The sequence below is a fragment of the Struthio camelus genome, chromosome 18 (assembly GCF_040807025.1).
Source record: "Struthio camelus isolate bStrCam1 chromosome 18, bStrCam1.hap1, whole genome shotgun sequence".
NCBI classification, from domain to species: Eukaryota; Metazoa; Chordata; class Aves; order Struthioniformes; family Struthionidae; genus Struthio; species Struthio camelus.
Genome location: NC_090959.1, coordinates 11,411,341 through 11,436,888, shown reverse-complemented (window position 1 = coordinate 11,436,888; position 25,548 = coordinate 11,411,341). Strand labels below are relative to the sequence as shown.

General features: G+C 39.7%; 1 protein-coding gene and 1 long non-coding RNA gene across 5 annotated transcripts in view; one reads left to right on the top strand and one right to left on the bottom strand.

The window, feature by feature from the left end:
• TSHZ2 (teashirt zinc finger homeobox 2) overlaps positions 1-25,548 on the bottom strand; it is a 233,870-nt gene that overhangs the window by 64,265 nt on the left and 144,057 nt on the right. Inside the window, exon 3 of one of the 4 annotated variants that reach the window (XM_009684018.2) lies at positions 784-6,319. The exons of 2 other annotated variants lie outside the window; for them this stretch is intronic. The gene's annotated coding sequence lies outside the window, so the exon portion shown is untranslated. Of the gene's footprint in view, positions 1-783; positions 6,320-13,087; positions 23,629-25,548 lie in introns of those variants that run through there. One more of the 4 variants, XM_009684019.2, reaches the window with a different exon arrangement.
• LOC104150036 (uncharacterized) overlaps positions 1-25,548 on the top strand; it is a 101,865-nt gene that overhangs the window by 35,483 nt on the left and 40,834 nt on the right. The window lies entirely within an intron of this gene.

The following is a 25,548-nucleotide window of genomic DNA, read 5'->3' as shown; positions in this document are numbered from 1 at the left end:
AAGAGTGAAAAAGGAATTCTTTTTTGCCCAGTAGTCAAAGTGTTCTCTCTGAAGTTTCTTGCTTTGCTCTAGAAATAGCTAAACTTCAAAAGATGTGTTTGTTTTATTGAGCGATCTAATAGGTCTTTTGATATAGTGCCATATGTCCTGATTCTGCTCTCACTTACAGCCAGGAATAAATTGCCTAAGTTCAGAGAAGCTACTTCATGGGAAAATAACATAAGAAAAGAATCAGGCCCTTTGTCCTCAGCAAATATTTAAGCAGAGCTTAAAACTAAGTTTAATATTTGCCAGAAGGGCTAGCAGCCAGAGCCCAGAAAAATCTTGACAGGGGCTTACCTGTTTGCAGTTTGCAGAATGCAGAGTCAATACACAAGCACTTTAGTTCAATTCCTTTGTTCAGCCAAAAAAACTCTAGCACAAATCTTTGAAGAAAGAAAGGTACAGTACCTGTAATTGTGATTAATTTTGCTTTTTTTCTTTTACATGTCTCAATTTTGCTTACAGTTTACACATTCTTACTTGGGGAAACTTTTCTTTCTGTGAAGAGCTTATAAAATGGCCTATGATAAAATTATTTCACACATATTACACTGACACTTTCTATATTCTGCAAGTATCTGCATCTTAATATTGAGGCATCTATATTTTCACTATTTGCATTTACAGCAGGCTTTGAAAGACTGAGTTATAAAAAAGAGACTGTCTTTGACTCATGCTTAGTCTAAAATGGTTGACTAGCTAACAGTGTTCAAAACTGCAACCATAAAACAGATACTCCATTAAAAAAAGAGAAAGAGAGACAAATAAAATCCTTTGGGCATTTTGTGCAGAGATTATCTTTTAATGTGCATATGTAAACAAACCAGCAAAATGGGCGTTTCTATTGCCGTTGACCACTACTGAAATACAAGCTCTTATAATATTCACTGTATACAGAGTCAGAAAACTTCAAACTTGAAAGCTGTGAGTGAGTGAGTGAAAGCAGTCCAGAGAGAATAAGGTCCTGTTGGTGAAACGTTCTTTTAACCTAGTCACTGTTGTTACCCCAGTAATGAATTCCACTGCTGAAGCTACAGAGAGCAAGCTTATACAAGTATCAAAAGAAGGGAAATTCTAGCTGGTTCTTAACTCCAGTGCTCATGCCTTTCTCTTTCCATTCATTAGAAACTGGCAGATCATAGATCCAATCAAACAGACTTTGTCGCCAACCCTACTTTGCCCTAATAGGATGTTATGGTCTCAGAAACATTCCTTATGACACAGAAAAATGTTTCCTCTTTTGTTTAAATACCAAAATGATTGTTGATCGTAGCTACGTAACCTGATAATGCTCACAGGCTGCACAGGCCAAATTTCTTTGTAATGCAGTTTGGTTAGATTTGTCTCAGAAAGATAGCCTGAATTGAATTTGAACTTTTGCATTTATTTCAGGGTCTAAAGAAAAAGAGATGGGGAGAGAAAGGAAGAGAATAAACCCAGAAACACTGGCTTAGCAAAGCTGCTTGGTCCATTCCCAGCCCTGGTACTACTTCACTCCATGGTCATAAACAGGGACCATCACTTCTTTATCTCTATTAGGGGATGTGACTTATTCAGAAGTGCAGTGGTCTTTACTGTTCCATTTGCAAGTGCATTTTGATCCCACAGCAAGGATCACAGAGTAAGTTATGCCACTCCAGTTAGGTAGCCAGAAGTTCCTCTTGTGTTTAAAAAAAGCAAGTGTTTTTTGATATAGAAAAGGCAAGAGATAGGCAAGGATTCAGCAAAGTAATTGAGAATGTGCTTGACTTTAAGTAAATGAACATTTTCTATGAACTTGACAGACCTTAGCCATATGTTGAAAGTCAGGCAGGGCCCTAGTTTTCTGTAACTGCTCTATAAAACATGCTTTAATGGAAACCTGTTATAGATAATGCATCCGTTTGGCAACGTGAGCATTAATTTCTTTTCCTTCCCACACATGGAGTTTGCAGTGTCTTTGTGTGTATGCATATGCACCTTTCCCCACTTTTTATTTATTTGCCTTGATAGAGTGGGTAGAAACTGCATCTAGATATCTGGGCATCTTTAACATTGCTTCTCAATTCTTTTATCTTGATTTTGAACCTTCATTGCAAAGAACCATGATAGCACAGCTGCAGGATCCCAGGTCTTGTCCATGACCTGATTCTCCTGTGGCTTTGGATAGGATTTAGGTAAAAATGAGAAACTCTGAAATGGAGGAATAAATGTGAACCTCATGAAGGTCTTCACTCTGCCAGTTACTTGGATTGTACCTCAATAATTGCAGGGTATAGTTTCAAAGAGGCTCTGAAAGTGCACCCAAGCAATGTTATTTGTAACAAACTATTAACACAGAACAATGGCTTGATCCAAAACATTAAAATAAACATCATGAATAATATATGTGAAGTGAAACGTATAAGTGAAATAGTGGATGTTGATGCAATAAAAAAGCCTTTGAAAATGCCCTAAAGTAAAATACATATTTTCAAAACTGCAAGTTTTATCCATTTTTTTTCTAAAAGTCACATCCCTTTATGACCTCAGGCTACTACAAATATATTAGACATAGATCATTTCTAAGTGTTTTTGGCCTTTTGCTAGTACAACATCAATTTTTACCATTTGCAAGTAGTTTTTCTGGCCATACACACAACCCCCTCCACCAAAAAAATGTACTCTTGACTTCTTACTCCATATTTAAGAAGTGACACAAGCTTTCAAAAAAGAAGAAGCAAGTGTAAAATTGCACAGATAAAAGTTACACAGGTATTAGGTCTTGTGAATTTTGCAAATCAGTGAGAACAGGACTGCATATATTCCCCCGTTGCCTTGGGCATGTATAAAAAGGGGCATGTCTAACCCAATGGGATGCCAGCCAGGTCTTATCCAAAATTCTTGAAATTCTGGGAGCGCAGTGCCAAGCTAATAAACCCTGCTTCCCAGCAGATTTATTACGTAGGGCTCAGCGCCATGCCAATGCAGCCACCTGGCTTTTTGTTGGCTTGGAGCTTGAGCGGAGAAAGCCTGCCCAAAATACCACGCAGAAGTATCCAAGGAGAAGTCATATCACCTTTTTCAATCACCTCCTGCCAGGATCAGAGTCATGTAAGCAAGCAGAAGAAAAAAGTCTTCTGAAATCTAGGCAGAATGACTGAGATACTGAAAAGCAGCTAGGTCGAAATGAATGTAAGCAAAGTTCCTAAATACCTTCAAAGTCCTGAAAACAACACGTACTTAGCTCCTCTTGTGCTCTTTGGTGTCAGAGAAGAACACTGCTTAGTGCACGCACTTCCGCGTACCGTATTTCACCAAACAATTACGGGCTTCCTTCGGCTCCCCAGGTTTGACTGCTCAGTATGGGCACTAGCTTTTCTTTCCCTTTGCACCGTTTGGGTGACGATAGCAGGGCTTCCTTTCTCCCTTCCACACATCTATATGGGCTGCAAGTTTTTAGGGCGGAGGAATGTTTCTCATTGCTTGCCTGTGCTATGTTGAAAGCAATAGAGACACAATCTCAAGGCATTATGCTATGCAAACAATAACAAAAAAGGAAGCGGCAGCCAAGTTGCCTTTGAAATTCCTTCTGCAATCCAAAACACTCATAATGGATTCAAGATCCTTTTACGAACAGAGCCTAAACTTTCTCACTTTACCAACAGAAGTGGTGCAAGTGATTTAATTGCAAATTTTGCCTGCACTGGCTTCTGGTCCATTTTTCCCATCTTAGTCATTTATTACTCAGTCTCCTTTTCTCTTTTTACTTTTTATGGTGCTGTTCTCTATTTTCAGCAAGGTATTATTTTAAAAAGAGCTCAGCAAGGGGACCTGTGGCTGCTTCTCAAGGCTGGGGGCGGGAGGAGTCTCAAATGTTTCTTACTGTGTTTCTTTCCAGTGGCTGCTTGCAGCACCTGTGAGGTTTTTCTAGTTGTCTGGGCTACAGTGGAGTCTTTTGCATGAATATAGCTGCTTCAGCACCAAGCCTTACTTCAGAAATGATGTTTTGGTGTAACTTATCTCTATAATCAGAGTCAATACAAACCGCCGTTGTAACCTTCTGCTTTCAGCACAGTGCATTAGTATAATAACACTTTCCAAAAAAATCCAGCCCAAGGCAAAGCCTATATGGTTTTACAGAACAAATGAGTCAATTGACTTTCTTTAAAACTATTAACAATCATGCAGTCAGAAGTAACTCTATGCTAATAAATTGATTTGTGAAACCTTAAAGAAAGCTCTACATAAATAAACTAATACTGCTCAGAAGTCCCACATAAAAAAGCAAGCAAAAATGAACCTGCTGCAAAAAGCCAGCTCCAGGAGCATGTGCCAGTCAAAGCTCACTCAGTGTAAAGCCATCTGAGCTTTCAGGGATGGCATCAACTTCATTCTCCATATGTGAAGCGGGGGAATATGTCTTGCTCAGCCTCGCATTACTCAGCCCCCAAGAACTAGCCCATAAACCCACGAGCACATCCAGAACCTATAACCAGCTGTTCAGTGAAAACCACCATGGGTCATTTTTTGCAAAGTGCTGAGCAAGTTGGTAGTGAAAGGAAGGCAGAGAAATTCCTAAAAGGGGAGATTCCTGCTGCAAATGCCACTCAGGAAGAGTGAGAAAAACAATATGTTCAAACAGTAAATAAATAAATAAGCTAACAAACTAAAAGCACTTGGAAGTGTACTTTTAAAGCTCTTAAAATATTGCTGATGAGCTTAAAATGAAAGAAAAACAACATACAACAGAAAAAAACAGATTTTTAAAAAATGTTTGTCTAATATAAAACCTGCTTCTCTAATTAAGCAATTAAGGCTCAGCAAGGCAGATATTATCATCATATAAAGGTCATTTTAAATGAAGAGGAGATGAAAAAACACTGTTGTTGGAGGGTTTCATGAATGATCCTCTTATAACTGGTGGCTGCTGGTTTGAAATGAGCTGAGAATTACGAGAGAGTATGTTTGGATTTTCTTCTGCTTAAGGTCAGATCTTTGAATCTTAGGGCCTATTCCCTGTGCAAGCAGAGCTCCCATTGGAGTCAGTAATGTTTAATCTTTGATTCTCCTCCCCGTGTAAATTATAATGAACTTAAACTGTGCTAAATCCAGCTCTCATTGAAGCTGTTTTGGATTTACGTCTGTGGAAATGACAAGAGAATGAGGGCCGTTATGCTACTCCCTAAGTACTGGAAAAAGTGCATCAGCACCATGGGGCTTGTGCCTTGTGCAGGATTTCCTGCCATCACCAGTACTGCGCTGCCAGAGAGCGATTCAGTGCTGGTCTGGGATGGCTGGTTAACGCTGGTCTGCTACTTAACACACAGGGCATCCAGAGGGCTGAACTCTCTCCGCCAGAAACATGGCCTCATCCCTGCTCTGCCTCTGGGAATAATCCCTGGCATTGCCTAGGAGAAGACTAGGAGGATGCTATGAGCCCGGACAAACTCAGGACACTGCCTCTGCCCCTGGTCTAGCCTCGTTCAATGTGTCAGTAATGTAGGTGTCAATAAGTCATGTGTAGCTATAGGTACGTGTTCAGCACATCTAATCTTAAACCTGTGGCTCCCTGTTGCAGTGTCTCTTTCTCAGAAGTTTCCTCTCCTTGCTGGAGGTGGGAAAGGGGCTAAGCGTAAGTCAGGTGAGCTTGGGGAGAGCCCCGAGCTGACCCGATGCTGCCTGATTTCTGTCTGCTTACAGCAGCATGCAGCAAGCTGAGTGGATCAGGGATCCAGCTCTCAGCTTTTAGTTATAGCTCATCAACACCGAGCATTAGCTCTAACACGCAGCAATAAACATTATTTATTCTATAGGCACATCAGATGAGAAAGGAACCACAGGCAGAGTCTGAGGGATCTGAACAGGTTTAAATAGATCTGATGTGATAATTAATGTCCGTTGAGGGATTTGGGGAGGAGGAGAGGAACGCAACATAAAAACAATTTCCACCTTTATTTTAAGTTCTTTTGACAGATGGGAATATTTTCTGTTATGCTACTTGTGGTTTGGGTAATGAGATTAGGCCTCGCATAGCAGGAAGCAGAATTAACTTTGTTTACTTAAAGTGACACCGTCAGCTTGGAAAATCACATTTCCATCTGAAATGCAGTGCCTACTATCATTACAAATAACCCTTGAGATCATGATAACTAAAGGAGATTAGAGGCAAAAAAACATGTTCCTCCCTCTCTTTTTTTTTTTTTTAGAGTTTGTTCATACTGCATAGTTGACGGCACTCTCTATAGCTGGTTTCCCGGCTTGGCTGACAGCACTTCCCCATGCCTGGAAGTGTCTGAGCTCCAATGTCCTCCTGGACCTGAAATGGAAGAGAAGCGGGCAGAAGTAACAGGCTGGGGATGTGAGAAAGCAGATTAAAATCCAGTTGTGTCTGGCTGATCTCAGGCATACTTTAAAAATACCTCCCTAAAGGCAAATGGTGTGGCAGGAAAACCCCAGCAACGTTTTAAAATGCATTAACAGTGGGAATGTACAGGATGGGGCACTGTCTCAAAAAAACTAAAAATTTAATTTGTAGAAGCTGCTTAATTAAAAAACCCTTAACTTAACAATGACCCTTAAACATATTTCCAGTGAAGTGGCTATAAAAAGGTCTGGCGTTTACAGTTGCTACAACACACACAGGGAGGATAGGGAAGGGCTTTACAATATGATGTTTACTAAATTACCCATTTATGCACTAGAACATGCGTGTATTAAATTACTAGGTTTACATATACATGAGGAAAAACTGAAAGGGGAAAAGGCATTCTGCATCCTCTCTGCTGTACCTACAAAAAACAGTCATAATTATAATGGCAATAGGGGTTTGCACGGAAGAGCGCCTGTGGAGGTAAGGAGCGACTGAGCGTGTGTTTGTGACGATTCTCCCTCCTCCTTTGCCAGCCAAAGCCAAGAACAGGGACTTGTCCACGTGTTATTTTTATGTACTCATGACCCTTGTTAATGCTTACAAATTGAGGAAATGCCTGATATCTGGGACAGTTATTGCTGCTTTGTGTCAAAAAGAGTGACAGGTAAAGAGTAAAATCTGGACCTGGCACAGAGATGGATCCAAAATGCATAAATAACCGATTAAGAAAAAGTATTAATAAAAATATTGTAACAGAACCCAATCTGCTGCTGAGTACCAATTGCCAGTAATAATCTCTATGGTAACTGAACTCTCTTTGGCCTCTCTCTGTATTCAACTAGTGTTTTATGGTTTTTTTTCCCTTTCCTCTTTTTTCATGGAAAGTTTTCAAAACTGGTTTAAATATTATGATATTTTCTTCTTCAAGTGCTGACTGGGAAAAGTATTCACTTTGGCTGTGTCACTTGCTTAAGCAGATTTTTCCTTCCTTAGATGTCTGCCTTAGGGGTGACTTTTGTGAGGGCCACTTAATGGAAGTTCTATTCAAACAGGAAATAGGTGAGGGAGGTTTTCAAACTCTAGGAGGTTAAAATGTTGCCTGACAACTAAATCAAACAATAAAGAAGGAGAAAAAAATATATTAAATAAAGATATTGCTTTCAGAAACCACTTATGTACCTGAGGAAGCTTAGATTTTTTTTTTTAAAGGCTATCATCTGGTTGCACATGTCTCCTCTTGCCAGCTGCTCTCACGTAATCTCAGAGATTTGTCTCTCTGTACTATGGCTCATGTACATGGGTGTTCCCCTTTCCCTGTCTGCTCTTGCACACGGTTTGGCTACTGGATCCAAAAGAAGGTACTATCTTCTGAAACAACATCGTGCAGTAAATGTTTGTGGTGTTACATCAATAGACAAAAAGAAAAATTTGAAAGGAGACCATGCAGAGATCCTGGGAATACTGGCTTCTTACATGCACATGTAACTCCCCAGATACTTTACTAAATTTTTCCATTACTGTACTCAAGTAATTAGATATCATAACAATTACTGTGTACGTATCATGCCTTTAAACTTCTCATTCTGGCTTTTTTCCTGGAACTCTATTTTGGGGAAAGGTCTGAATGAGAAAGCCTGGCTTCACTTTCAGTCTATCAGTGAAGAGGTGCTCTTTTCTGTTAGCCTTCATCTATGGCTAGATAGCACTGAGGTTAGCGTTCCTCAACTGCCCCCAGCTAATGGATTTACTCACCTAACTCAAGTCCAGAGGAAACCATTTGCCAAACTGCCCATCAGTTTGTAATTAGTCCCAACCCAGGGATTTTCTGCTGATAAAAGGCACAGAATTGTTCTCCCTCAACTCTGAGGAAGGATGTAGGTGCTGCCTTGCTAGGTTTTAGGAAGCTGCATGCTTTGGGCACGTAGTTTACTTTTATGCTTGGAGAAGTTCAATGCCTCAGAAGGAAACCTGTTAAATTCAGCAAGCTGAGGGGGCTTGGCTAGGGCCAGAGCTAGAAAATAGGAATGTACTGAGAGCAGGCTTATGCCTGGTTGTAGGGTATTTCTCTCTGGGGCTTTGGGGTTGTATTCGGAACTTTAGGAAAACAGCTATTTCTTTCAGCGTTCATAGTCTGGGAGCTTTCTAAGAAGGTGGATCTCTTTCCTTCAAAATCCTATTAGAAGTTGCTCTTCTAAAACTCACTGCTTTCACTTATGGGATTTCTTGGGACTTAGAGGACTTGGCCAGGGTGTAAGAGATTCAAACCTATGCTTTCCAACTTCTGTTTGGCCGTTGGAAGCTTTGCAGGAGTGAATTTCAAAGTGAGAGAGAAGAAATAAGTATGAGCATGATTCTGCTGCTTAGTGGGAGTCACTTACCTGGGAGAGGTAGACCCTGGGGTTTTACTCACAGAGACTGTTACTACCTTTTTGTCTCATTACTTTTGTCCAAACAAAACAGTCCTTAGAGCACGGACTAACATTTACCCTTTCCAGCTGAGTTTTGTAACCACTAGGCCAAAAAGTTATGCTCCTCCCCAGCCCCCTTTCTCACTGGCCCAATAAATCTTGAGTTCCTTTTTTTGAAAACTTCAGAAAAGGCCATGTGACAAGTGCTCCCTCTTTGCACTTTAAAATATAGGTCTCTTTCAAGAGAACAGAGAAGGATATTTTGTTGTTGTAGGATTAGGTCAAATCCTTACTGATAGTTCGTGTTTGCAGATGCTGTATAAATTAGACTCACTTTCTGCAACTCTCCCTCGTTTATACAGCAGCCCAGACCCAAACCCTGGATCTGACAACTCAGGACTTTTTGAAAATATGGAGCTGGATTTAGAGCCAGATCTAAATTTCAGTGGTTGCTTGTCTTCCATCTGTTTGTATTTGTATGTCTCATAGGATACAAGCAGCAGTTCTGTAGTGTCACACATGAATAAAGTGGATAATTATAAAATTAAAAGATATAACATGCATCTAGAGGAGATAAGACTACAATTAAAGAGTATAAACAAAACTGAGTTTGATGTACAGACTGATATATTTATTCATTAAATATAATAACATAAACAAGACTATTAACTGTCATATTTTAATGATACCATACTCTGCAAAACAAACTCAGGAAAAAGTCCTATTGACTTCAGTAGCAATGCCACATAAATTTAAATCATGACCGCAGTAAAACAATATATTATCATTCCTATTCATGATTATTTATTATGCATATCCCAAAACCTGTAACTCAGTGAACTGAATCTGAACTAGAATGTTTTATCTGCAAATCTGAAGAAATCTAGATATCAGGAATATAGTATTTCCAAGAGGGGAAAAGAACACAGGCAAGTTTGCTGTCTACTCCATCTCCCTCCATAAAATAATAGACATACTTTTGCTCAAGAAAAAGCAAAATTCAGGCAAATGCCACTCTTTACAGAAGTGTTAAGATTAGATTCTGATCTTTTTTTAAAGATGGTTAAGAGTCAGCAACAGTAGAAGCCTTAAAGTAAAAATTTATATCAGAAAAGAAAGCATTGCATAGCCTGGGGTAGATAAAAAATGAGTTTGGAAGGGAAAAGGGTTTTCAAGAATTCCCCCTTGTACACAGCATCAGTGTCAATAAGATGTTAAATAGGATAATTCTGAGTCAGTAACAATTTTTCCACACTTTGCACAGCATCTTTGCTCATGCAAGGTAGCCGGCAGTGGAGAAGCAGCTCATGTGGAATCTCAGAAGTGAATAGCACAAATGTTGGAAATCTAAAAAGGGGACTCACCCCAAATTTGTGAACTGCGCTGAACTGTGAATTATTATGTCAAATGTTTCATTGTAAAATTTCTCATTAAATTTTTTGGCGTTCACCACACACTCAGCATAACTTGAAGTGCTGAGAAAACGAACACTTACTGTGCCATGACAAAGGCCAATGGTTGCCTCTTTACTGAGCTTGATGCATATGGTGAAAACATATTGGCTAATTACTTGCCATTTTCAAAAACTGAAAACACTCCAAAATTAGGTCTAAGATAATAGAATAAGATAGAGCAAGAAGAATAAAGACTGGGAGAACAGACAGGAAGAACAGCATAACTCTGTTACTGCTAATCCCTCACTCAACATTTCCTTTGATACGTGAATACTTAGGAACAACATAGCTTCTCACTGTTTCAAACCGCTTAATGAAAATTAGCAAATTAAACTACCTGATAAATACATCAGTTCAGAGTAGAGACTGGCTGAAGTAGCAAGGAAAAAATCCAGATCCAGACTTCTCCTGAACAGTACCATGATTTAGCCAACGTTTTGGATCTGGGTTCAGTTTTGAGATGCTCAGTTTTCTACAGTTTTGCACCTTGTTTTATCATTTTCCGAGCACCAAAATAGAGAGAGAATTAGGCTCTGACAATAAAGCACTTCCAGGGAGATATATTAAAGGGATAAGAGTAAATGTGGAAAATAAGACTATGAGACACAGTTCTCACTTTCGTTTTCCAAATGACATTTTTGATATGAATAGGTGACTATAAGACTCAAGCTCAAGCTGCCTTACAGAAGTCTCTTGCATACAGCCTTCTCACTAGCTATTTTAATGCCATCTGATTTCCAATACTTCTCCATCAAGTCATGACAAATTGGTCCACTCATCCAATTAGGAACCTTCCCTAAGCTCTGTGATGAATGTTTGGCAAGCTAATTTCAAGTTAGCTTATGGAGCAGAAGCAATGTAAAGTTACACATACGTAAAAATAAAAAAAAAAGTTACTGAATAAATTCTATATGTACTAGATGTGTAATAGAAAATATACCTAAAATTCAAGCTTTTCATATTAGAAGACAGGCTCTTTGGTTTAGAATTAGAAAACACGAGGACTATCTGAAGCTAGGATGCAGTTACTGCTATTAAAGTTTTATAATTATGAAACTTGTGCTGATGTATCCACAATTTTGAACTAAGTGGAAATGCAACAGATTACTTCTAAAAAAATCAAGAAAATTTTGTAAAAATCTAGGAATTACTCTCTATAATTTTTCCCTTTAAACCATTCAGATAGCAGAAATCAGAGTCTTGCATAGGATGCCAAAAGCTAATGGTATCATTAGATTGAGGAAAAGAAAGAGTGATCATTTGACCCATTTATGGAAAAGTTCATAGACTGTAGAAGCCCACTATTCTACTATTTCTAATGTTTTAAAATTCAAGATAAATCTCAATCCATATAATTAGGACTAGAGGAACACTAACTTTTATAAGCTTTTCACAGGTCTAATCCCATATAAGGCACGGTGGAAATTATGCTGAATGCAATATAAAATCAGACTGACATCTAAATATAGTTAGAGCTAAATAATTATATAAGTCAATGTGTATGCATAAGACGTAGACACAAACAGAGTCTAAGAGTAATTTATAAACATTTCTATTGTATGAGAGAAAGTTGCTATTTTAGAAGCACTTAAAGGATATGATGCCTTTTATAAAAGTTTTAGGAGAAGTTTCATTTTCCAGCTCATAAACTAAAAATAAAACACTTTAAGTGATTGACTTTTCTTTAAGGAAACTCTTGAGCCTGATTTGATAATACTACTGGTAAAGTCCTAGTAAAACTCCTGGAAGAATTCCCAGTGATTTGAATGGGACCAGATTTTATCCACATTCTTTTTCATTCTGTTCTTGTTTTATTGTAAAAAACTGGGTAGATCATCATAGTTATGCCCTAGCTGCATAAATGTGAATGGGTTTAAAACAACTGCTGTTCTCCAAGAGGTGGGAAGAACCTTGCTTCATTCACTTTTTCAGAAGAGTTTGAAAACCTTACAGTCCTATAAATGGAAAAGATCAGTAGATTCTATTCCTGCTCTCATATAAATCAAGCACATAAACTATGCCAACTTCAAAGGAGCCCAGTCCTGTGAAGTCCTTTGTGGCCCCTCTCTCGCTACCTTTACCCAAGCAAGAGCACCCTGGCTCCATAGGTCAAGCCTCGAGCTCCTGTTGAGTTCCAGTTAAGCTTTTCCAAAGGCACTTAATTAGGTCCAGATAATAAACCCAATTCTAAACAAAAGCAGTTTTAAAAATGTTTATTATTCATTTTGGGGCAAATGGTGCCTTCTCTAGGCAGCTAGTGGGCTGCACCAGAGACACCAAGCTGTCACTGCAAGGTGGGTGCTGCTGAGGTAGAAGATATGAGGAAAGCAGGCCGTTGGCTTATAGTGGGTTACCAGCAGGCTCTTTTTATGATTTTATGCCTTCAGTCACTTTTTGTTCTTTCCAGTGAGGATTTTTTATTAATTTCCTGGAATCTTCCAGGCTGCATGTGCTGTAAATGGTACCCTAACTGTGCAGAGCCACTCAGGAGGGGATAACACAGTCACACAATCGCCCGGGAAGTTCTTCAGAAATTTGATTCCCTCCCGGAACAGCAACACTCTTCTGCACCCATTTCTTTAATCTCTAGGTACAGCCAACTCATATGCAAAACGGCTAAATGAAGCCAGCTCAAGGACTGCTTGCCATGTCTGAGTGCAACACCACACAATGGACTGGGAATGCCTGAGATCATTTCCTTCCCTGCCTTTCATATCACTGAACTGAAACCATCACTAGTGTCAAAAGCAAGGACTGCAGATGAAAGGCCAGTGCATTAAGACAGCACATAATTGTCAGTCTCTGAGTTTCTGACATTAATCGTTTTACTTAAAGAAGGCAGCGGTATTTTATTCTGTTTCCGCATCCCCCCCACCCCAACTGACAACATACAGGAGATAGTCTGGATAAAAATTAAAAAAAAATAATGACTAAAAATTTTTGCTAATTAAAAGTAATATGTTTTCCCATTTTTTGGCAATTTGATAACACAAAACACTTACTTGGGGGCCACAGGGGGAAACAAACTGAGACGGATAAAAAATGTTTTGTGTTCATCCAAGCAAGACTATGTTAATGCACATTATCCCATTAATGCACATCAACATCGGGAATAAGCGCGCCAATGCAAGCAAGAAGCATACACTTATCATCATTTGATAACATGTTTAATGACAGATTGACGGTTGATTTGCAAATGTGAACTGGCATCAATGTTGCTAACTTCAGCTTCTGCCGCCTCCTCTGCTATGCCAGCATATTTATGTGCATAATTTGATTTCGCAGCCACACTGTTAGTACATTTTTAATATTAACTATGCAAGAACAGACAGCCGAACTTAAGTTGCACTGATGGTTTGAGTTCATTAGATTGAAAAAGATGGGCAATGATGACAAAGATGGAGATGGCAGCACAACATCAAAGAGGCAACACTTAACAAACACTCTCCATTTTGAACAAACCGAACTAACACATTTCATGTTGTCGGCTGCAGCAGAGCCCTTATGTACAACAGTAGGAAAAAAATATGCTTCTGCCCTGGGCATACTGACAGCAACTCTACAAGAAGCTTAGCAGGCTCCTGGACACACAGTTGTAAGATATTTCACTCATCTATTGCAGGTAAAGGGGTTGATTCTGCTCTCATGTCAGAGTGACAACACTGTAATTGAGCTGCCTTGCACTGGAGTTACTCCTGATTTACATCGGTACAAGTGAGAGTGCCTGCATGTTCCCACTCTCCTTCCCTAGTTTGCTTTTCACAGCTGTGATTCTTTATGACGAATAATAAAAAGATTTTGCTGAGAGCTCAGCTCTTGCATGCATGATGCACAGAGCACTACTGCAGGTTCAGAAACCCTGGGGCCTAATGCTGCAAGGTGTGCGCTATCCTTCCTCTGTCCCCAGTGTCAGGGAGCCCAGCGCCATGCAGGATTGCACTCCTAGTGACTTTCTCTACTTTGGCTTTTCTGGACGATTCAATTCTGCTCTGAAGGGAACATGTACCAATGAGCTGGGAGGAGGATATTTCATCCTCTGTCCACATTAATGTCTCAGCATATACTGCATCTAGTATTAATTTGCTTGTTGTGTTGCAATATATAATAAATCTGAGGCAGTAACTTTATGGCACAAGTTGTAATTTTTAATTTTATGATATAAACTGACCATCTGCAGGAATCTGACCATATAACCTAAGCCATTCTGTGTAGACTGTAATGTTAGTACCTTTGAATCACAGCGCAAACATGATTTAGACACACAATTAGATAGACTAGGTCCTCAACAATTCTCAGCCATCTGAATCACTGCTGAACACTCTAGCAAATATGTAGCACATAGGCCTTCAACAAAACTTTTAAGAATGTTCTTAAGTTTACCTCTAATCAGCAAAGCACCTATTACAATTACTATTATTCAGAGACTAGTCCCGGATCAGGAACTCCTTGTGCTTGGCACTGCACAAACAGAGCTAAACCCCAGTGCTCGGGGAATACTGCTTACACGCCTGCTACTTGGGGATGGGCTGCTGAAATGAGGTTAGTGTTTGTTAGGAAGCTGTGCGGGACAAAGGAGTGAAGAGAGTCATGTCTCTGTTGAGGAGCCATTCAACAGAATAAACTAGTCACTCCCTGAAGAGGAGGATCGCAAAATGCATAAATTATCAGCTACTCCTCAGTTGAACCCTGTAAAGACTGCACCTGCTTGACAGAATGGTAAACTGAGCAACAGAGCAGAAAAGGAGCTTGCATGAGCAAATGATCTTCATCCCGTCCCAGGAAGGACTAGGGCTTGGGGTTCCGGCTGCCTCGCTCCTGGCCAGAATTCCTGAGTAAATTTCCTCCTGCAGGATGCTGTTCTTGTCTAGCTATAAAGAAAGCTTTCATTGTTGTTTGTTATGTAAGAATCCTAAAGCTTTAAACTCGGTAAAATCTTTCTGAGAAGGCCTATGCTCTTTTTAAGAGACTACATGGCCGGGGGAGCTAACCAGTCACAGAGTCACTGTGGTCACATTCGTTTCAGGTATTTTACTAAACATCTCCAGAAGCTGGCCCTGTGCAACTGAAGGTATCTGACCCACGAAATGAGCAATCTCTGAACAGACAGGCGGCAACAAACATCCTGGGAGACTCCTGGGATCTTAGACTGAAATATGTGAGCAGCTGGCTTATTTTTTTAGCTATTGATGTATTAGGGTCCAAAACCCATGGCAGACACAGGGCTGCACTATGCAAGGTACCGTACAGAGTAAAAGATGGTTGCTCCCTTCAAAAGGGACCGAATAATTTCCAGTGACACATGGTAGCACATAGGTCTTGTTAATCTCAATCAGGACACAAGAGATCTTGGAAGCTTTCTCAAAAGTGAGGGAATTAAAAAAGAAAAAAATGGAGAAGAAAGGCCAGCACAGGCAAATGCAAGAAGACGACTAGATTCAGCTAGAAGTTTAGGCTCATTTTGTTGTCTTCTAAGATAACGCGGTATTGTCTGCAAGCCATTCCCAATATGGGTCAGCACAGTGAAGCAGCAGCTGCATTTCTTGCCTTGTGAGCTGAGCAGCCAGAGAAGCATCTGGTCAGCCTATCTCCAGCAGCCTTGATCATTGCTCTCTTAACAGCGTAGTGCTGTCTCCTGCTTACCCTGACTTTAGCTGCAATCAGAAATAAAAACATATCCCAGGAAGAGGGAATTGTGGTCACTGCTCAGTCATGCCTCCTGATGGAGGACAGAGATAGGGAGGACAAGAGAAGTGGGCTATTTCCAGTCTCTGAAAAAGCTCACTGCTACCCCAGGTGTGGTCCAGCACAACCAGTAGCGCACTAGGTGGCATTGCAGGGGTGTGTGAAATAGCTTCCAGCTCGGCGTTTCCCATCCAGATTGGCTGAGCTGCTACTGTGACTGTGCACTTATAAAGCTGATTGTAGAGAACTCCGGAAGCAGGAGTCCAAAAGCATCACACTGTTCGAATAATCATTACTTTTCCCAAGTCACAATTATCTCTGTGATTGTGTTTATGTCCTCTTTTCTGCCTCATTTTAAGTAAGTTAGAATTCTTCCACCCCTGTTACTGAGTAGATGCAGATGCCACTTTGTTCCATGTGATTTATAGGCAGTAACTAATGTTCAGTTATAATTCTCCATTTTAGACATGAAAAATAGCCTGTAATGCTCAACACAAGGGCCTCTCAACAATGATATATAATTTAAAAATTAACATGAGGACAGAGGAGACATGGGATTTTGAACTAGGGACTCTCTCATTCAAAGGTTAAATCTCCACAAGGTGAGCTAAAGGAATTAGTTGAGTTATTAAGTAAATGCTTCTGCTATATTTTCCCAATACATCAGCTGCTGCAGTCTTTTCCAGTTCAGCTGTGTTCAGCCCCAGCATGTTCAAAGTGCAAATGCTCATGGCACTGTATTCACACATTTGCTTTTTTTCAATGTCAAACAAACTAGAGCTTTCAGAGCCAAAGGTCAAAGTGGAGAGCCCTTAAGAAAATCTCTTGGGAAATTATGAGATTGTTCTTATGTTTTTAGTGTATATAAAATCATGCTTTACACATGGCTCAATCTTTCCAAGCATCTTAAAACTATAAAGGAGTAATGACTCATTCCTGCAACACCTAAGTTATATAAGTGGTCCTGTTAATTTACCGGAATATTTTGCATAACTAATCAATTGCAGGATCAAACTCTGGAGCTTCCTAAACCTCTGACTTGATAAAGAGCTCCTTTAGAAACACAGAGAAGCTAAAGCCCAGGCTCGCACAATGAGTCAATAACGGAACAAAGAACAGAAGCCACATCACCAAACTCCTCCTAAATGCTAGCCATAAGCCCCCTCTTTTGTGAAAACCTAGCAATTCAGGAAACATGCAGGGAGAACAGGGTGAAGGGAGTAGAAAAAGAGCTTGTCTAAGGAGAGTTTTTGGAGGTGGCATTCTTTTCCTGCCTATTTTCTGTTTACAATAATCAGACCTACCTCATATCTAAGGTGTCTATTGCTGCACTCTCTTTAACCCTGTCTCTCTCCGACACCAAGTATTACTTTCATGGATTACAAATTTATTGACATTTGACATTTGCATCAGCTTTCACCTGATCAACAGGAGCTTTGGCCGCCAAAGGGAATTATTATGGAAGATTTCAACAGCCATGGGATTGCCAAAAAGGTCATTAAATCATATTGGAAAAACAATGTGTTCACAGAGTTCATACATTTCGTGTGGCCAGTAAATCTTCTGGTTGATGCTTGGACCACCTACCGATGATACTCAAAGAGAAGGAGAAACAGGGAGAATCGAAGAGATGAATTAAATTAAAACCAAATGGCATGAAGCCTGGCACAGTGGGATCTTTAATTTTCTACTCTGTGAGTCCAGAATAAGCAAAAAACAAAACAAAACAAAGCACAGTGGCTTGACTTTATCTAAGTTAATTCCTTCCGTATAGGCAGGGCTTAACTGAATAATCCTGAGTAATGTGTGCACCCCACGTTATTCCATGCAATTTGTATGTGGGAGGTGCAGGATTCAGAAAACATATGGCACATGGAAAACAAATGACAGGGTGTGCTTTTACATACATTTTGACTATACTTATCAGTCCTGTTGATTTTTTTTCCCACCAGACATGAAATATGAATGTAGCCACTTTCACCCTAATCTCTTTGGAAAATATTGAGAGTTCTTTTTTTTTGTGCATTTGTGATTTATAGAAGAAGGCCACCACATAATTCCTGGGAGCACAGACAATGTTTTAAAATAACACTAATCAAATAAACAGAATTACCTCCCCCATCATATTCTCCCTGGATGACAAACGTGGGTCTTGCACCACAGAAAACCAAGTGCAACAGATTAGGGCTTTGTAGGATTACAGAAGGAAGTGAATTACTGAACTGGAAGCCCACCCACAGCCTATCTGTTTGAGGACATCTACTCTAGTGGCTAGCTACACTGAAGACTCAGCCACATGCAGCCGTTTGCCCCTGAGCTAAGTGAATATACAGGAGGTACTAAGCACGTTCACTTCCTGTGAATATAGGTGGGGGAGAAACAGGCCACAATATTGTTGTGTCTACGGACTCTTCTCCTGCGATATCCCTTGGGATGTAATTCAATACCCATCAAAGGCAATGGCTGTCTTTTTAATGGCCCTATAAAAAAATTTGGCAGCCACAAGGACTCAGTCCATTTAAGGATCGATGCCAGTGTCTTGACTTGCCCCTGGAAATACAGTCACTGTTGTAGAGCCACTGTTGTGTTTGGAGTACTGGTATAGTATGTGGCTACAGGCTGACTGTACAGGGATCCCACAGAGAACTACAGAGGGCAGAGACAGGGACTACTGGACAGAAAGTTGCTTCTAAACATTGGCTTGGAATAAGAAAGAGAAGTGGAGTGGTGGAGCTGTGTAATAGAGATAGCTACTGGCAGCTGGGTGCTCTATCAGGATATTGGTTACACATACTGGGATAGATAATTTCAGGTAGTCTGTGTGATTCATGGTATAAACTTGGGGGGTGTTCAAAACATGAAGTGTTTGGGAGTTTTCTTTAAATGACTTTGTGAAAAAAGCAATTTCACATTGAGGTTTCAACAGTTCTCCAACAGGAGAGGGGAAAAAAGCTTTTGTCTGTACACAGAGTGTTTTGGGGGTTTAGAAAAGCTGAAGGCAAACCCAGAAGTGATCAAAGTAGTTATATCCCTGTGCAACAGAGTAAGTAGTTTTGTCTCCTCTGAATTACTGGTCAGTGCTAATATAAGCTTTGCAGTAGGGTGACAAGTCCTGCTCTGCATGTAGTTGAGAGAGAAATCTAAATCCCAGCTTACTGATTCTAAAATTAAACTATGGGTGTGATTCCTTTGTGGTCTGGGCTTAGCCAGGTGTAAAGAACAAGTGTGAAGGTTCAGTGCTGTTCCAACTACCAAGGACTGGTTTCTATGTTCTCTGCTTACTTCTTTAGTATGGAGAGACTCCAGAGCTCACTGCAGCTGGCATCACAGCTGTGCCTGAGCTTCTGCAGCTATGAGCAAGGTCTACTGCATGTTTTCTGCAACTCTGTGAGTGCAGGAACATAATCTCCTCTGGCCGAGGAAGTCCCAGAACTATAAATGTGGAAACTCTGGGAATCTTACTATAGGTTTGCCCAGTTCTTATGCTTTTATGCTGGTCACAGTCAGAGAGAAGATGGACACAGATGGACCTTTGACTCAACCCTGTGTGGCTAGTCCTGTGTTCTTACCTCACTACTACTCGGCTTTAAGAGAAGAGCAGAAAAATGTCACAAAGTCTTAGCAGTGTACAGCTGTCGGGCACATCTCCTGCTACAAAGGATTCTGCATACTTAGGGCTACGGAATAGAATATGAACACAAAACGTGGCAATCGTTCACTTATAGCTGGAGGCTATGGGCTTAACAGCACAGAGAAAGCTCAGCCTTGTGCTGGTAGTGATGAAGAGAGAGAATAACCCAACAGGAAACCAGGGAATTTCCCTCAAGCGCAGAAGTCTTTGCTGCTCAAGGGGCTGTATGGTAGAGGAGCATGATAATATGACCTTGACCAGAAGGTGCTCAGCATTACTGGGCAAAGGAAGGAGAAGAGGGGAACAAAAGATCATATGGAAGTCATGGCCTTACTGATCTATTTTGGGTGAGCTTGAAAGTTGACCTTGCTTGGTTCTCCAGTGCAGTTTGAACCTACTGTTTTTAACCCCTCCCAGAGCTCTTGAGAGGTTGTGATAATTATGGATGAGCCTGGCAGCAGAAAGGGAAACTGGAGGACACTGAGAACACCCTGGTAAACCATATCCCCATCCCCTTCCCTTCCTTTTCCTGGCTTTGATGCCTTGCAGCTGCTACTGTGTGCATAGGGTTTCTGGGCCCAGTTACTCAGTAATAAATCAAAAAGAAACTGCTAGGGTAAGGAGGCATGGAGACTCTGAACATCTCAGTTACTCTGAGACTTGTGATCTTCTGCAGTATAGGATACCCAAATTTCCTTCCTCTGTACCCCCACCACTGTAGCAAAACACCCAGCAAGTAGTCTTTGCTGTCTTGAGAAAAGAGGCGGAAGGGAAAGTGGTAGTTGCCACCATACAGGCTGCTCTGTTGCTTGATCTGACACAGCTGCTAGGGGAGGGTGGAGTGGAAAGGAAAAAACACATCAAAACCACTCCAGCCACCTCTCCTTTCCCTTCAAAAATGTCACTGTGGCACCCTCTACTTTCTATAACAATGTTTATCACTGTTCTTCGATTGTCTGGGACAATAAATGGTTAGAAATGAGCATACATCACCAGGAAATCTCTGCCTGCCCCTTCCCCCAAGCAGTGTCATAAAAACGTACAAATTCACATTAATAATGAAGTGCATTTCCCCGAGAAGCCACTGTGTATCTCAGGGAGAGCAGGCAAGGTGGCAGTTGCTGCAGAGTTTCCTATTAAAGAGCAGAGCAAATACTCATAAATCTGATGAGGGGCCAAAGCACATGTTAGGGCTGTCTCCCTCTTAATGGAACCTTTTCTGAAATGAAAAAAATATATATCTTGATACATTCAGGGTATTCATTAGAGATGACAACCTCCTCCACTCCCCCATCCTTCACTCCTCCACTTCTGCATGTACTGACCCCTGGAAGAAGAGCTAGTGTTGAGTGCTGGAAGGGAGGCACTTTGGAGGCGGGAGGAATTGTTTTATTTTAATAAAAGGAATGTGCAAATTTCCTAGGACGAACAAGTGCCCTCCTGTCCCCATCTCTTCCCCACTTCCTCTGGTTTGTGAGCTTCTGCCTTTCCCTCTGCCTCTAGGTGGACCCCGGCAGAGCGCCTGTCTCCTGAACATGCCCCTCCTCTTGGCTGCTCTGGCTCCTCCTTGTGGTCCCATGTGTCCAGCTGCTGAGACTGTCAGGGGAAGAGAGCCGTCAAAGCCAATTCTGTGCCCCAGAGTAGGGTCCCTATTGCAAAACTGAATACAGGAAACTTTTCCTCCTACCTCACACCTTCAAGGGCTTGGTGAACTGATGCTCTCAGAAAATAAGAACCTCCAGGCACAGGAAGGTGGAGGGATGGAGTATTAATCTGCTTGGCTCTCTCAGGAGTCTGTGCTGTGTTTTAATGTTATTATCCTTATTCATAGTCTGGAAAGCCAGCATCTGCTGCCCCTTTCCTGAACATGGCATGGACTTAAAAAAGAAACACCATCACATTTATAAGTCTATCTCTACTGAATAGGTTCTGTGCTGCATGTTGCTCGTTCTACTTCATTCCTCTTCTTCCTGAGTCAGATACGAACTGGTATAAGACATGCATGACTCCACTGATGTGTGAAAACTAGCATAAAGGCCTGATCCTTCTTCAACAGCTAATGAATCATGCCTAGATGCACAAACAGGTCCAATTCTGAACTGAGAAGATGAGAAGAGAGGGCAGAATGTAGCCTGAAGGCTACAGCTTAATAATCATGAATTATCAGTTCATTATCCCAATAAATAGTGAAAAATCTCTTCCTCCTTTCCTCCTCCCATAAAGCCACATCTATAATTTTCCTCATTTTCCATCTGTGCTCCATCATATTTTCACAGAGTGAACATCCTGCTACATTATTTTTATTGAAAGGTGCTTTTGAGGGCTGGATGCCGCTCATGTCTTTTCCTTTTGTTATTGATCTTTGCTATTTGACTGCTGAGGTATAAAATCAAAAATAAATAAGACTCAGGTACCCTTCCTTTGAAATTTAACTGAATAAAAATGTTCTCCTACAGATTATGAAGGCTGTAACATTTAATAATATTAGATACAGTAAGGAGAAGGTAAGATTTGGATATCCTTATGAATACCGAATGCTTGAGGAGGTGGGTGCTATTCAAGGTCGGTTAAAATCTGATCAAAATACTTAAAAGTTGCTGTTTCTTTGTGAGCATAAGAATTCTTCCTTTCAGGGGCAAGAACTGTCATTTACAGTATGGTTATGCAGAGCCAGGAAGAAAATGGGTTGACCTAGTATGCTGGATGCATTAATGCAATGTAAAATAATACCTATCTTAATAGCAACCTGTAGTATTCATAAAAAGCAAGCAAATCTGTACCGATATATCTATGCCGACACACACTGATGTATCATCTGGTCTGACCCTGCTCTCAGGGAAGCCGAGAACACACTACTTACTGGTTTTACAAGAATGAGAGCTGGACTGAATACATTTTCCCTAGGAAAAATTTGAAGTTTTAAAATTGCTAAAATAAAAAAAAAATCCTGATCTACTGCTTTGGGGAAACAGTGAGAAGTTTCAAAGGATTAGGGGACTGCGACTTCACTGGAACAGAAGGGTGACTTTTCACAGTTAGAAGTAGTCCCTGGTTGAGTAAGGGCTCTGCCCCTCTCCTCCAGCACAGCTGAGAGGCCAAGCTAATTGCTGTTCCTGTTCCTCTCTTTCATCTTCTCTACTTCTTAGCGTTCAGCAATTTTACTCAGTTTATTCCAACAAAAGTTAGTTTGAAAATGGGACATCCTCACAGAATTTTTTTTTTTATTATTGACAAACCAGCAGTTTCCAACAAGGTGATGCCAGAAAACTCCTATTCAAACTCATAATCAAGGCCTTCACTGCAATGAACCCTCTCTTTCCGGCTGATGATTTGGTAAGCAGAACCCTCTATCAGTTTTGTTGGTAAAATCTGCTTACAAAATCACATCTGATTCTCCTGAAAGGGTGTCTCAGTCTCTAATGCTGTTGCTAAGAAGAAGTGAAAGATGAAGAATAAGTTAAATTCTCAAACCTATGGTTTTGGACAAGTAGTTCATGCAGTTGGCCTTGCCCATGTAACACCAACATTGGCTAATAGCTCAACATTGATGTTCAGAGTAGCTCCTACTCCTTTTTTTTGGTGGAGATGAGAAAATAAAATCCACAGAAGAAAAAAATCTTCTATTTTGGTATACTTAACACATACAGTTATCTACATGTCCTATATATCATTTAACAAATTGCTTTGCAATTCTTACAGGGCGTGGTATAATGACTGATTTAAAATCACTGCATTGCTTAAACTGCATTGTTCTTCATCAAGTTGAGTCATTTTTATGTGAAGTGTCAAGCTCTCTAACAAATAACTGCTGCCAGACAAATCAAGTTCCCCATCTTAAAGCTACGGCTAAATAGTTTATAGCTTTAATCTGCTCAGTGAGGTGTGCAGTCTATGACAGTAATTATAAATGCAAGGAGAAATTATAGCTGAATGCTTTAACTGCATTAGGAGCCATTTGATGAACAATCATGATTGCCTGCTCATTTTCAACAATAGAGGGCAAGTTAGTGTCAGTGCATTAGAGGATTTTCAGTTCTGCTCTGCTCTTTCTTCCATTTACCACAGAATGTCAGTTGTCTCCTATAAAGTAGAAAAAAAGCACTGTAGAAGCTTTAAACTTGATGGTTAAAAAAAGACAAAGGAGGAAACAGAGAGAAAAACTGTTTATCATTCTGACTCATTTTTTTGTTTTGCAGCAGCCTTACTTTCAAATTAGTTCATTTCAGGTAGCTGCTTGTTTACTTATCAGGGTCTTTTGAAAAAGAAATCTCCCCAACCAAGTTGGTAAATTTAACTATCTATAAAGACTTATTTTATAAAAAAGTTGGAGATAAGACCATAGAGAGCTCCAGGGACTGACCAGTTTACAACCAATCTTATCACTTGTCTTTAAAGTAGAAATCTAACTCTGCATTGTCTTTTTTGGGACAACAAAATTTTTCTAATTTAGTTGAAAAAATGAACAAATGATACCTTTTCAAAGGTATAAATTGACATACAAATTAGCTCTAATTAAAGCCATGTTCCCCAATGTTCATGGGTTTTCTTTGAAGAACAGTAATAGAAAAAAATTTGAAGTGGGTTAACTGAAAGAGAATAGAGACATCTGATTGTTGTATATTATACATAATTTTCCATTATTTTACCAAGCCCTTATTAGTTAGAAGAATTCAAGAAAACAGCACAGATGAATATAAAACACATGTGTGTCCTTCCATTTAAAAAGAATTGATAGCGAATAAACAGCCTCACAAAGATTTTAAAAAATCCGTATACATAACACAGTTTTCCTATAGTACTAATCTAGATAATTCATTTATATTTTAATTATATTTACCATTTTTCAAATATGACTTTTAACAGTAGCTTTCATTGCAATATAGATTGTATTTTATGTATGTCTATACTTCAAATACTTTCCACTGTTTTATTTCTTTATTTCCATAGATTTTTCTATTTTTATTTTTGTTTTGCTACGATATTGCATAGAATAAGTAAATGCAGATCTATCTGTGTGCTTTAAGAATCTGAGTATACTTTATATTTCCTGTTTCTAAATACTTTGCTCTCCTCTATGTTATTATTCAAATGTATACTGAATCTTAAAAATAACATGGTAAGAATAAGTAAACTCTGAAAATCCCTGTTATTTGATTTAGTCTCCTTCCAGATCTCAGGAAGAAACCTATATGAATAAACTCTGGCCTCCACAGTTCTAACATAGTCAGAACTTAGGAAGGTTTACAGCTCCAAAACTGTAATAAAATCTTTACAATGCTATCCAAAATACCCCATCATTTCATACAATTTGTGCTATCATGCATACCAACTAAAATTATAGTTCCAGATAACAGTGCTATCACTCTGTCATTGCAATTTAAATATATTTTTCAAAGGTAAGACACAACCTGCATCCTGATATAAATTAGAGATGGATGAGTATTAAGAGAAGAGAAATTTCTGGGTACCTAAAGGCAGGTGGGACAGTACCTTATTTATGTAGCTACATATCACCTAAATAATATCAGCGATGTGTCTGTGTAGGTTATTGTAACGCAGAAACCACTCTTTTCCCTTGGGGATTTTTTCTTTGTATTTGTTCCCCAGATCCCAAGGAACTGTATCATGTTTATAAAGGTGGGTGTTTGGTTTGCATCTTAATAATAACACAGTTCTTTTAATACCAAATCTGAAAGATTTGTCAGGTATTAAGCCATGAATATGCCAAAATAACTGTTATATTAATATATTTGGCAGATAGCTTTTGTTTGATACGACCCAAATTATTGGTTTGCTCTCATATCTCTTGTGTGAAAACTATGCATGTCAGAGTTTTAATAATCATTAACTGGTGGGGAAGGAAAAGAAGTATGGTATATCTTTTCCCACCAATCATTCGTAATTTTCTGACATTTTGGCAGGTATATTGATTCTGAACGGTTATAAAACAGTTAGGTGGAAAATCAGTTATTATCAGATAAAACAAAGAACATTTATTTG